An 11,695-nucleotide genomic window follows, 5' to 3' on the forward strand; every position below is an offset into this window, starting at 1 on the left:
CACCCTTGGAAATGCTACGCTGCACTCACTATCTCAGGACCAGCTTGGGTCTCCCCGAGGGGCAGAACAAAACCTTTCCAAAGGTAAAGCCTCACTGTCAAACAAGGAAGAGGCCAGCAAATGACAATAGCTGATTGAAGAGTTTCTGTGGAAAACACCTCACTGGTTTAGACCAAGTCCCTTCAGGGGACGGGGCTGGGAGTAAGCAGAAGCCATGCTTCCTGCCTGGCTTGGCAGGAGTGAGGGGCTGCTGGACGCCCCCGGGGTTGCTGGCTCTGGAGAGGGAACTGGTAGTGCTGGAGGGTGATCCAGGGGGAGCAGCCCCCGCCTCCACCATTGCACAACCACCTGCCTGCTTTCTGCTCAGCTTTCGCCAAAGGCCTGCTGGCGGCTTGCTGCGCAGCCGCGAACCAAAAGGCCTCTTTGTAGATCCTCTCCAAGGAAGCTCAGGAGGAAACAGCTCCCCTCGGAAGCGGTATTCACCATTCACTGCAGTCTGCCGAGTCCCTGTTGGGTGCCGGGCCCAGTGCCGGGAGCTACAAAGGTGAGGTGTGGATTGCAGGTACTATTTGTTTCCAGGAGAGGCTGAACGTTTCACTCTTTGTCATGTTGAGTTAAGGATTTAATTGCATTGAACTGGATTATTGGAAGACCTACAGCATGCCCGCTGCTGTGCACGTGCCTGGCATTGAGGAAAAATGGTGTTCAAAACCACACTTATATTATTTATAAGTTACTAATGATAAGTAGCTTGTAAGTTATCTATTAGTATATAAGTTACATATAGAATGTAAGTTGCCCATAGGGAGCTTACATTCTCCAGATGAAGTCTGTACACTGTCCATATACTGGGTTTTTTTGGACACAGTCTCACTCTGTCACCCAGGCCACAGCCCGTGATCTTGGCTCATGGCAACCTCTGCCTCCTGGGTTCAATTGATTCTTGTGCCTCAGCCTCCCGGGTGGCTGGGATTACAGGCATAAGCCACCATGCCCAGCTAATTATTTTTTTTTTTTGGACTTTTTAGTAGAGATGGGGTTTTACCATGTTGGCCAGGCTGATCTCAAACTCCTGGCCTCAAGTGATCCACCCACATCAGCCTCCCAAAGTTCTGGGATTACAGGTGTGAGCCACTGCACCCTGCACCCAGCCTGTCCATATACTTTAACGAGAGCATCAAAGCATAGGCGCCTGTGCCATTTAGCAGCTGTGCAAATTTGGTCAAATTACTCACTTCTCCAAACCTTGGTTTCCTGATCTCTGAAATGGGTAGAGCAATGGGCCTTCTGCTGAAATAATTAAATACCACAAAGAATGAATAGCACCTGACAAAGCACCTGCTGCAAAATAGGCCTCAATATATGTTTGTGTCGGTGGATCATCAGTTAAATAGGAATAATAAGGGTATATTTAGTGTGACATAGATCTGACCCAAGTACCCTGGACTTTGTAAAAGGCTTAAACCGGTGCCTGGGAGGTGAGCTTAGCTATTAGGGAAGTGAAGGCAGCAGTGCTGTGGTGACTTAGTTCTATTTGAGCCCAGCTAAAACAGATGTCTTCTCAAGGTCTCTGTGTCCCAATCTGTGAAATGGGCATGACTGTAATTTTGCCTCTTGGCCTGTAGTGAGGATGAAAATAGGCAACATATATGATTGGAACAGCTTGTCCTGCACCAAGGTCTGGTGGCCTTTGTGACTTTGGTCTGGAAATTTGTTGTTGCCATTTATTTATTATAAGCAGCTCAACCTGATCAACAAGCTCATGGCACACGTTGGAGCAGAGAAAATGTACTTTAAGGAAATCTTAGGGAGGCTGCTGGGGCTGGGGTCCCAGCCTGGCACTGACCTTCTGGGTCACTATGTGGGGACCACTTGCACCCCTGGTTCTCTGTTTACCATCTGCATATTGGGCCTCATACTGGATCACTGGTTTACATTCAGGGTGGTGAACAGAGTCACGTGGGGAGCTTTTAACATGTGCCAGGCCCCAGCCTGAGGATTCTGAAGCTCTGGTTGGGGATCCTGGGAATTTGTATTTCAAAAAAGGGTTCCCAGGATTCTGAGGCCCACAACAACCCGAGGTCTCTAGGTTTCCGTTCACTTTTCTATCCGGTAATTCAGGGAAGTCTTGAAAATACTCTGTGCAGGGCCGGGTGCGGTGGCTCACGCCTGTAATCCCAGCACTTTGGGAGGCCGAGGTGGGTGGATCACAAGGTCAGGAGTTCAAGACCAGCCTGGCCTAGATAGTGAAACCCTGTCTCTACTAAAAACTACAAAAATTAGCCTGGTGCAGTGACAGGCACCTGTAATCCTAGCTACTCAAGAGGCTGAGGCAGGAGAATTGCTTGAACCTGGGCAGCAGAGGTTGCAGTGAGCCAAGATCGCACCACTGCACTCCAGCCTGGGCGACAGAGTGAGGCTCCGAAAAAAAAAAAAAAGAAGAAAAAAAAAGAAAATGCTCTGTGCTTGGACTCCACTGACTTGGATCTCACGTGGTTGGCATGTTCCTGTGAAGTAGGGAAGGGTAAAGGTAATTATTTCTGCTCTTCAGGTGGAGGGGAAGAGAAGGAGGAAGGCAGGCTCATCCGGTCCTCCTGGGATCCAAGTCCCATGACCTCTGGGCTGTCTCCATGCTGAAAGTCTGAGAGAAGCTCTTTCAGCTGGGCAGACAGCAGAGGGGAGCTTTGTGTCCTCCCAAGGTCCTGGAAAGTTGATTGATTCTTGCTTGTTAGTTCGCCTTGTTTCTCATAACTGCATTACGCAGAAATAAAAACCAGCCTTATGCTTGGGAAACGTAAAGTAAGAATGTCCCTTACTGAGAACCCAAAAATACTAGTAGTGGATGAATAAGTTATGGGAATTACTTTCTGAATATGAAACATTATGATTTTTTTTGCATTTAGCCACTTTGAATTGTTTTTAAAAATAAGCTTGAGTATAAATGAATTATACACACACACACACACACACACAACATATACATATAGATTATCTATCTATCAATCAGTCATGTAATTTAGAGTCTGGGAGACCTAGGATTAAGCCTTCACTTTGCCAGTAACTCGCTGAGTGCTCTTGGGCAAGTTACTTAACCTTTCTATGTCTTAGTTCTAATACATTTAAAATTGAGAACAATAAAATCGATTTCAGAGGGGTGCTGGGGCAGATTGTATTTTCCAATGATGGCTGCAGTACTATCTCCCCTCCCACATGTTCTTTATGTAAGGTGACCTTGACAGTTCTGCCATCAAGAGGTGGGGTTCACGTCCCCTCCCCTTGAATGTGGTCTTGGCTGTGGTATGGCAGAGGGATGCTAAGTGACTTCTGAGGCTAGATCATAAAAAGGCCATGCGCTTTCTCCTGGGATGCTCACTTCTGGACCCCAGCTGCCATGTTGTGAGGAAGCCCAAGCCAACACATGTCAAGAGACCTCAGGGAGTGACATCCCCACCGCAGTTCCCAGCTGACAGGCAGCATCAACATCACACCTGTGAATGAAGACACCTGCAGGCAATCCTCATCCCTAGCCTTCCGTTGCCCCAGCCTTGGCATTGCCAGGCTGAGGCCCCAGGTACTGTGGAACAGAGATGAGCTGTCCCTACTCTGATGGACAAGAATTCCAGACTCATAGACTCTGTGAGCATAAGAAAATGGTGGGGTTTTTTTTGGCCATGAAATTTGGGGTCATTTACTACATAGTGATAGTAACTGGAATGATTACTATGATAAGAGAGATAATGTATGTAATGTGCCTAATTGTCACACATTTGTCTACTGTTAGTCACACAGTATCTACTATTATAGTGGGACATTTTGCCACAAACAAGTAGACAAAAATGTAATAGGAATGTAGGAAGTTTCAATAGCATCAGCAATAAGCTTGACTTAAGGGGCATTTGTGGAATTCTGTACTCAACAGTTAGCAAAGACACATCCTTATTGATATTCAGGAAACAGTTATAAAACTGGACCATTACCAAGCCATAAAACAAGTCTCAATGAACCCAAAATTACTGATATCATAGTTCATTCTGTCACTCCACAAATTGTTCTTGAGGTTTGGTACGGTCCAAGCACCCAAGGAATAGCAATGAGCCTAAGCGATCAAGTTCTCCACCTCCTGTCGTCTTCATTCTAGAGGGAGACAGAAGACAAGCAGTAAAGTGGGTAAATACCTAATGTTAGGTGGCAATTACTATTACGGAGACAAAAACTAGAGCAGGGTAGAGAAGACAGGAAGTGCTGGGTTGGGCTGCAATTAGATATGAGGTGACCGGGAAGGCCTCTCCAAGGGTGACATTTGAGCAGAGATTGGAAGGATATGAAGGAGTGAGCTGCTCAGCCTTCTACTCTATTCCATGCAAATCCACCCTTGTTTTTCTCTTTATCTTCCATTCTGGTGGTATCTTCCGTTCTCTGAAGTTTGAAATATGTGTAGGTGAATCAGTAGTTCCCAAACCTGGCTGTGCCTTAGACTCACTTGGGGGAATTTGTTTTAAAAACACAGATTCCTGGGCTCCACTGTCAGCTTTGGAGGGTGACCTCCTTGGAATCTACATTTCAACACACTGGGTGGGCCTAATTCTGATGGGCAACCAAGTCCCAGAACTGTTGGTCCAATCTCCCTTTTCTGTTTGTAATTTCTCCCTTTGCTTGAAATGGAGTAATTTACCCTAAGACTGCAGGACAGCAGTTCTCAGCAGATGATCCCTGGCGCCCAGGAGCATCACCATCACCTGAGAAGCTACTGGAACGAGCAAACCTCAGATCCCACCACAGACCTATGCATTCAGAAATTAACAAGCCCTCCTGGTGATGCTGCTGCCTGCTGAAATTTAAGAACCACAGCGACGCCCTGAGTGTTTGGTTCTCTCTATTTAGTTCTTTAATTCAATTGGAGTTCTATTTGTGGTGTGCTTCTAAGTCATTCACTTCTCCCAGTTGTTAGGAAACATTTACTAAATGTTTCTTCTCATTCCAGAGAGTTTGAAATAATTTATTGAGCACCTATCGTAGGCCAGGCTGGCCTAGATATAGGGGCTACAAAGACATGTCCATGCCTTACAAAGTTCAAAACCTAGGGCAAATAGGACTGATGTATGAGTGCTAAAAATACGCCGCGAGCCATGAGCCACGTTCCAGTGAAAGCTGACAACACAGCTCAAAGTGGAAATCAAGGTGGGAGCGGGGGAAAGGCTCCACCGAGGCACATCTGGGATCCACCTGGCAAGAGCTGGATCCTCCTCTTACCAGACTCATGACACCCAGGTGTAGAAAGGACATGCCAGTCTCCCCTCCCTGTCAAACAACCTGGCTCCCTTGAAGTAGCACGTGCTGACTATTTGGGGTGTGTCCTCTTGTTCATACAGACAAGTTAGAAACCTTGCTGGCCACTTACAGGGCGTCTGGCATGGAACTGTACAACTGTTCTGTGTGTATTTTTTCTCAGTATACCTGGCCATCCCTCCAGGCCCAGGGTCGAGGCTTACACAGCTTCTTTCCCATCCTGGGCCCACTCCGTGGTGTGGAATGCCGTCACCCTCTCAACTGTCCTCCCGTGGATGGGCTTCAGCCTTGTGTCTGGGTTGTGGCCATTTATGGTGAACAAGGGGTGATCTCCATAGGGAAGGAGGGAGGGGAGTTGGAAAGAGCTGTTCAGAAGAGGACAAGAAGGAAAGTCGGGGACTTTTCAATTTAGCAGCAGAAAATCCGCTTTTATCAAGAATGATGAGAAGACACTGTTTCTAGTAGGAAATGTCTACAACTAAAGGTATGGTTGAAAGGAGTGAGCTTGATGGGGTGTCGCTAGTGATCTGATTTTGGGCCTCATTGGCCTACCCTCCCACCCCTGTATTCGAGTGACCGGGGACCCACTTCTGCAGCCTGGGGAAGCGTCCCCCTGCCGCCCTCTGCCCCAGGCTTGGCGGCACCCCAGCCCCAGCTTTCTGCCTCAAGCCTCAACTTCCCTCAATTCTCAGCCCGGTGGATCTCCAGGGAAATCACCTCTGTGCAGTTTCATTAATTTGCGCCAAGGCCATCAAAGGGGGTTGTGTAAGAAATGCTGGCAGCCCATGGAGGCTCTGGGAGTTTCAGATCCGGCCTTCTTAGCAACAGGAAGCCCTTTCTTGCTCAGCATAAACAAGCCCAGACACTCCCCCACCGCCCCGTCCCCTCAAGGTGCCAGTTTGCTTTGAAATCTGCAGCAAAGGATTTCGAGGTGTGGCCTCATTTTGGCAAAAGCCTTAATTACCATTATCTTAAGAGTCTACACTCCCACCTCCCATGTGTAACTTAATAAAAGTCATATGTGACAGAGGATTATCTTTCATTCAGTGGAGTAAAAGGTCGTCTGTCTTGTGTCCCCATTGTTCCTAGTAACAGACACTCAGGAGGGAGCTGATGTGGATACTGGAGTTGCAGTTTATACAATGTCCAGCAGAGGGAGCACGATGCTTTGAGAACAACCTGGCTCCTGGCTATTCTGGAAGAGGAAAGCCTGTTTGCTACCAACCCCATCCATGTAGGAGTTGTCTTCTCTGCATGTGCAGCAGCAGCTAATGAAAGAAGTCCAAAGGTTTCTCGCTGGGAATTTGAGAATTCGAGGATAGACACATCCAACAATGGTTAAATTCTGTGCAAATTAATCCTGCTGGTCAGCTCATGGGTGTGCCCTAGTTGGCTGTAATAATTGGCATTTAAATCTGTAAGTGGACAGTGGAGAGAGGCTGGCTTCCCACCTTAATGAGTAAGTCAGAGCCTGCCTCAGAGGCCCTGTTAATTGTTAAAAACTGATCTTTGAGCAGGGTTGGAAAGAAGTGACAATATTTTGGTCCCCAGAACCTGTTTGATAATTATCTTCAACTGTCTACAGCAGCCATACAGAGACCTGTGCTGTACCTGTTCTGGGTAGAATTATGGATTTGGAAGCCCAGGGAAGAACTGAATGTGGCACTGGTGCATGAAAAGGCCAGGTTTCCTCTGGAAAGACCTCTGTTCCCTGTTCTGCACAAAATACTTCCTGCAGCTGGCACTGAGATTGGTGCATGACAGGCGTCATCTTGCTTAATCTTCATGACCATCTAGTGAGGTGGGAGCTTTGATCACACTCATTTTAAAAATAAGGAGCTAGCTTAAAGTCATTAAATATTTACCCAAGGTCATATAATGGCAGAGCTGGAATGTGAACCCGGGTCTGTGTGACACCATTCATTCATTCTTTCATTCATCAGACATACATTGTGGGCTCCTTGTCCCAGGCAGTGTGCTGGGCAATGGGGAATAAGAAATAAGAAAGACAGACCCCAGTCCTCACAGAGTCTTTATCCTAGGAAGGGATGGTGGACTCAGAGCAGATAAAGTAAAAACCAAGATGCTCTTGATAGGTGCCCTAAGGAGAATAAAGAGGGAGATTTGACAGACAGTGTGGGAGTACTGCTGGGAAGAAGGATGGCTTTTTTTTTTTTTTGGGATGGAGTCTCGCTCTGTCTCCCAGGCTGGAGTGCAAAGGAGCCATCTTGGCTCACTGCAACCTCCGCCTCCTGGGTTCAAGTGATTCTTGTGTCTCAGCCTCCCAAGTAGCTGGGATTACAGGCACCCGCCACCACACCTGGTGAATTTTTGTATTTTTTAGTAGAGACGGGGTTTCACTATGTTGCCGGGCTGGTCTCAAACTTCTGACCTCAAATGATCTGCCTCCACTTCTCAAAGTGTTGGGATTACAGGTGTGAGTCCCCATGCCTGGCCAGAAGGACCGCTTTAAATAGGATGTTTGGTGAAGGCGTCATGGAGATGGGACAGATGAATGAGATCTGAGGATGAGAAGTCGCCATCCATGGAAAGATGTGGAAAGAACATTCCAGGTGGAGGGTCCAGTTCATGCAAAGGTCCCGAGGTGGGGCAGGCTGGGCAAGGCAGCATAAGAGATTGGAGGGCTGCTGAGGCTGGGGCGCGGTGCGGTGGATGAGGATGGGTGAGATGGGCTGGGCCTCATAGACTCTGTGCCCCTCTCCACTCTAACACAGGCTCCCCTGAAAAGTGTATGTGACAGAGTCCAGCTTCCTCGGACATATGTGCTGCTGTCAGATGCAAGACGAGCCCATGGCTGGATTCCAGCTCATTTCACCTTTTTTTTTTTAAACATTTAATTCATCCTCGCTGGCCTCCCTCACTCCCAAAGGAAGACCCAGCTGCCAATTCCCTCTTTATTCTAATCTCTCTCCGGGTCCCTCCATCTGCTTTGGACCAGGGTAGAAACTGCCATCTTCACCCCTGCCAAATAAAGCCATACGTCTTGTTTAGCCCCACTGGCACTCAGATCTAAACCTTCAGATCAAGGGCAGGCCATGCCTTGGGATGACCACATTGTTGAGGAAAAGGGAATTCAGCCACGCTGAGGTTGAAGAAAAACTGCAGTGGTGCATGCGTGAGGATGGCACTGTCGTGGTGTCCGCAAAGGGAGGGAGAACAAGACAACCCCGATGTCCATTGACGGAGGCTGGAGAGCCAAATTTTGATCCCTTAATGTCACGGAACAATAAGCAGTCATTAAAGTAATGACACAGAGCCACATGCATTGACCTGAAGTGATGTCCACCATGTATGGCTAAGAGGAAAAAGCAGTTTGGAAAAAAGATGGTGTCGTGCGGGTCTGCATTCGAAAAAGCAATAGCTTTATGCTTGTGAATGCGAGTGCCTGGACCCAAGTTGCAAAGGACACACAGCAAGGCATGTACAGTTATTCTGCATGGTGGCATTTGGGTGATTCTAAGAGATTCATTCTCTTGCTTGTAACTCTTCAGTGGGGCCCATTGTTCTAAGGATGAAGCCTCATGGACCACACAAGATATGCTCATGAGGCCTCATGTTGTCTGACCCATGCCTGCCTTGCCAGCCTGAGCTGCTCCCTCTCTCTCGGCCCACAAGCCATCTCTCCTTTCCTCCAGCCTCGGTCCTGGCAGTCTCAGGACCTTTGCAGGCTCTTGCCTCCACTGGGAAGCCTCTTTCCTGACAGCCCACTTTCCCTGTGCTGCCTCTCCTTTTTTTCTTGAGACAGAGCCTCACTCTATCATCCAGGCTGGAGTACAGTGGCACAATCTCGGCTCACTGCAACCTCCTCCTCCCAGGTTCAAGCGATTCTTCTGCTTCAGCCTCCTGAGTAGCTGGGACTGCGGGCATCTGCCACCACGCCTGGCTAAATTTTTGTGTTTTTAGTAAAGACGGGGTTTCACCACGTTGGCCAGGCTGGTCTCGAACTCCTGACCTCGTGATCCGCCTGCCTCAGCCTCCCATAGTGCTGGGATTATAGGCGTGAGCCACCGCACCTGGCTGCCTCTCCTTTTATCAGCTCAGTCTTCACTTCTTTAGAGAACCTGCCCTGACTCCCCAAGGCCAGACTCTTCCAGCCCCAAATGTCTCTCCTGGAGGTCCCTGACCCCATTGAGAGGAAATGCCCAGTCCTTCTCCCCTGCTCAATTCTCAGTTCCAAGAAGGCAGGGACGATGCCAGTGTGCCTCCTCTGTATCTGCTCTATGTGCCACCAAACAGCAGTCCAGAGCTTTACTGAGTGAATGACACGAATGCCTTTCTAGATGGCCTGCATTTTTTTTTTTTTTTTGGTGTGTGTGTGTGATATGGACTCTCACTCTGTTGCCCAGGCTGGAGTGCAATGACACAGTCTCAGCTCACTGCAGCCTCAGCCTCCCGAGCTCAAGCAAATCCTCCCACTTCAGCCTCCCGAGTAGCTGGGATTACAGGTGCCTGCCACCATGCCCAGCTAATTTTTGTAACTGTAGGAGTGATGGGGTTTCACCATGTTGGCCAGGGTGGTCCTGAACTCCTGACCTCAAGTGATCCAGCCGCCAAAGTGCTGGGATTATAGGCGTGTGCCACTGCACCTGGCCTGGCCTGCATTTTTACAACTAGCTTCATTCCTCCTTTGAGGAAAAAACCAAAAATATTTTTTTTTTCCAGCAATGCGGGATCATTGCAAGAATGTAAAATAATCCAGAGGATGTTAAATTATCCCTATTATATCTTTTTTTTTTTTTTTTTTGGAATCAAGACACTAAAGCAGAAAAAGGAAAGAGGTGAAGGCAAGACATTTCCGTATCTTCTTTTTTCTTGAAAGCTGTGGTGTGGTGGAATGTGGCTCTGGAGTCAAACTATCTCAATCAATCCCGTTCCAGCACTGCTCTCCACCAGCTGTGTGACTTTGGGCAAAAGGCTTTAACTCGCTGAATCTCAATTCATATCAGGTGGAGATAGTCATGCCTGCCTAGGGTTATTGTGAAGACTCAATAAGATAATACACATAAAATGCTTAACACAAGACCAGTGCATAATAAGCATTTAATAATGAATATTCACACAACCATCCGCCTATCTCTGTCTGGCTAATGCAGAGCCCAGAGTCAATCATTTTGACAGTTCCATGTAAGCCGCGGCATCATCTGTTTTGCTCCCTACCATGATCCCAGTCCTAGGATGGTGCCTAGCACATAATAAAAGTTCAATAAGTATGTTTTGAATTCATTCAAAGACATTGATGAATCTCTTAAGATCCTAGTCAGCATTACTCATTTTTCTTTTTTTTCTTTTTTCTTTTTTTTTGGGACGGAGTCTTCCTCTGTAGCCCAGGCTGGAGTGCAGTGGTGCAATCTCAGCTCACTGAAAGCTCCGCCTCTGGGTTCATGCCATTCTCCTGCCTCAGCCTCCCGAGTAGCTGGGACTACAGGCACCTGCCACCACGCCCAGCTAATTACTCATTGTTCTTAGATGGCAGAATTGAGAAAAACCACTAAGACGTCTTTTCCCCTGTTTATTTTATTTTATTATTTATTTGTTTATTTGAGATGGAGTCTTGCTCTGTCACCCAGGCTGACGTGCACTGGTGTGATCTTGGCTCACTGCAACCTCCACCTCCCAGGTTCCAGTGATGCTCCTGCCTCAGCCTCCCGAGTAGCTGGGATTACAGGCCCTCGCCACTATGCCCAGCTAATTTTTTTGTATTTTTAGTAGAGATGGGGTTTCACCATGTTGGCCAGGCTGGTCTTGAACTCCCAACCTCAGGTGACTCACCTGCCTTGGCCTTTCAAAGTGCTGGGATTACAGGTGTGAGCCACCATGCCTGGCCTATTTTATTTTATTTTTGGAGACAGAGTCTTGGTCTGTCACCCAGGCTGGAGTGCAGTAGTGCAATCTTGGCTCACTGCAACCTCTGCCTCCCAGGTTTAAGCAATTCTGCTGCCTCAGCTTCCCCAATAGCTGGGATTACAGGTGCACACCACCACGCCCAGCTAATTTTTGTATTTTTAGTAGAGATGGGATTTTGCCATGTTGACCAAGCTAGTCTCGAACTCCTGACCTCAAGTGATGTGCCCGCCTCGGCCTCCTAAAGTGCTGGGATTACAGGCGTGAGCCACTGTGCCCGGCCCCCTCTCTGTTGTTTCTGTCTACATATTTGGAGACCATTCCAAAAGGAATCTATATCCAGGGGAAATCTAGGGAAAAACGGAAGAGCAGGCATATAGGTAGAGGGCTCCCAGCAGAATGATGAATCCACACTTGCTGCTCGGTCAGTATCTAGTTAGGCTTTAAAAGGAACAGTTGGTTCTAAACTTTTTCCTTTTAATAGGAACAGCCCATTGTTCTTTTCTTTGTGTTTCAGACAAAGGTAAGGTCGTATTTCTTACATTTC

General features: G+C 47.7%; 1 long non-coding RNA gene across 1 annotated transcript; it reads left to right on the plus strand.

Annotated features, from left to right (window-relative positions):
- Positions 1-425: 425 nt before the first annotated feature.
- On the plus strand, positions 426-8,560 carry LOC141409701 (uncharacterized). The gene is made up of 2 exons (XR_012431363.1): positions 426-544; positions 6,376-8,560. It is a non-coding gene; the product is annotated as an uncharacterized lncRNA (long non-coding RNA).
- Positions 8,561-11,695: the final 3,135 nt, after the last annotated feature.

The sequence above is a fragment of the Macaca fascicularis genome, chromosome 2 (genome assembly GCF_037993035.2).
Source record: "Macaca fascicularis isolate 582-1 chromosome 2, T2T-MFA8v1.1".
Classification (NCBI taxonomy): Eukaryota; Metazoa; Chordata; class Mammalia; order Primates; family Cercopithecidae; genus Macaca; species Macaca fascicularis.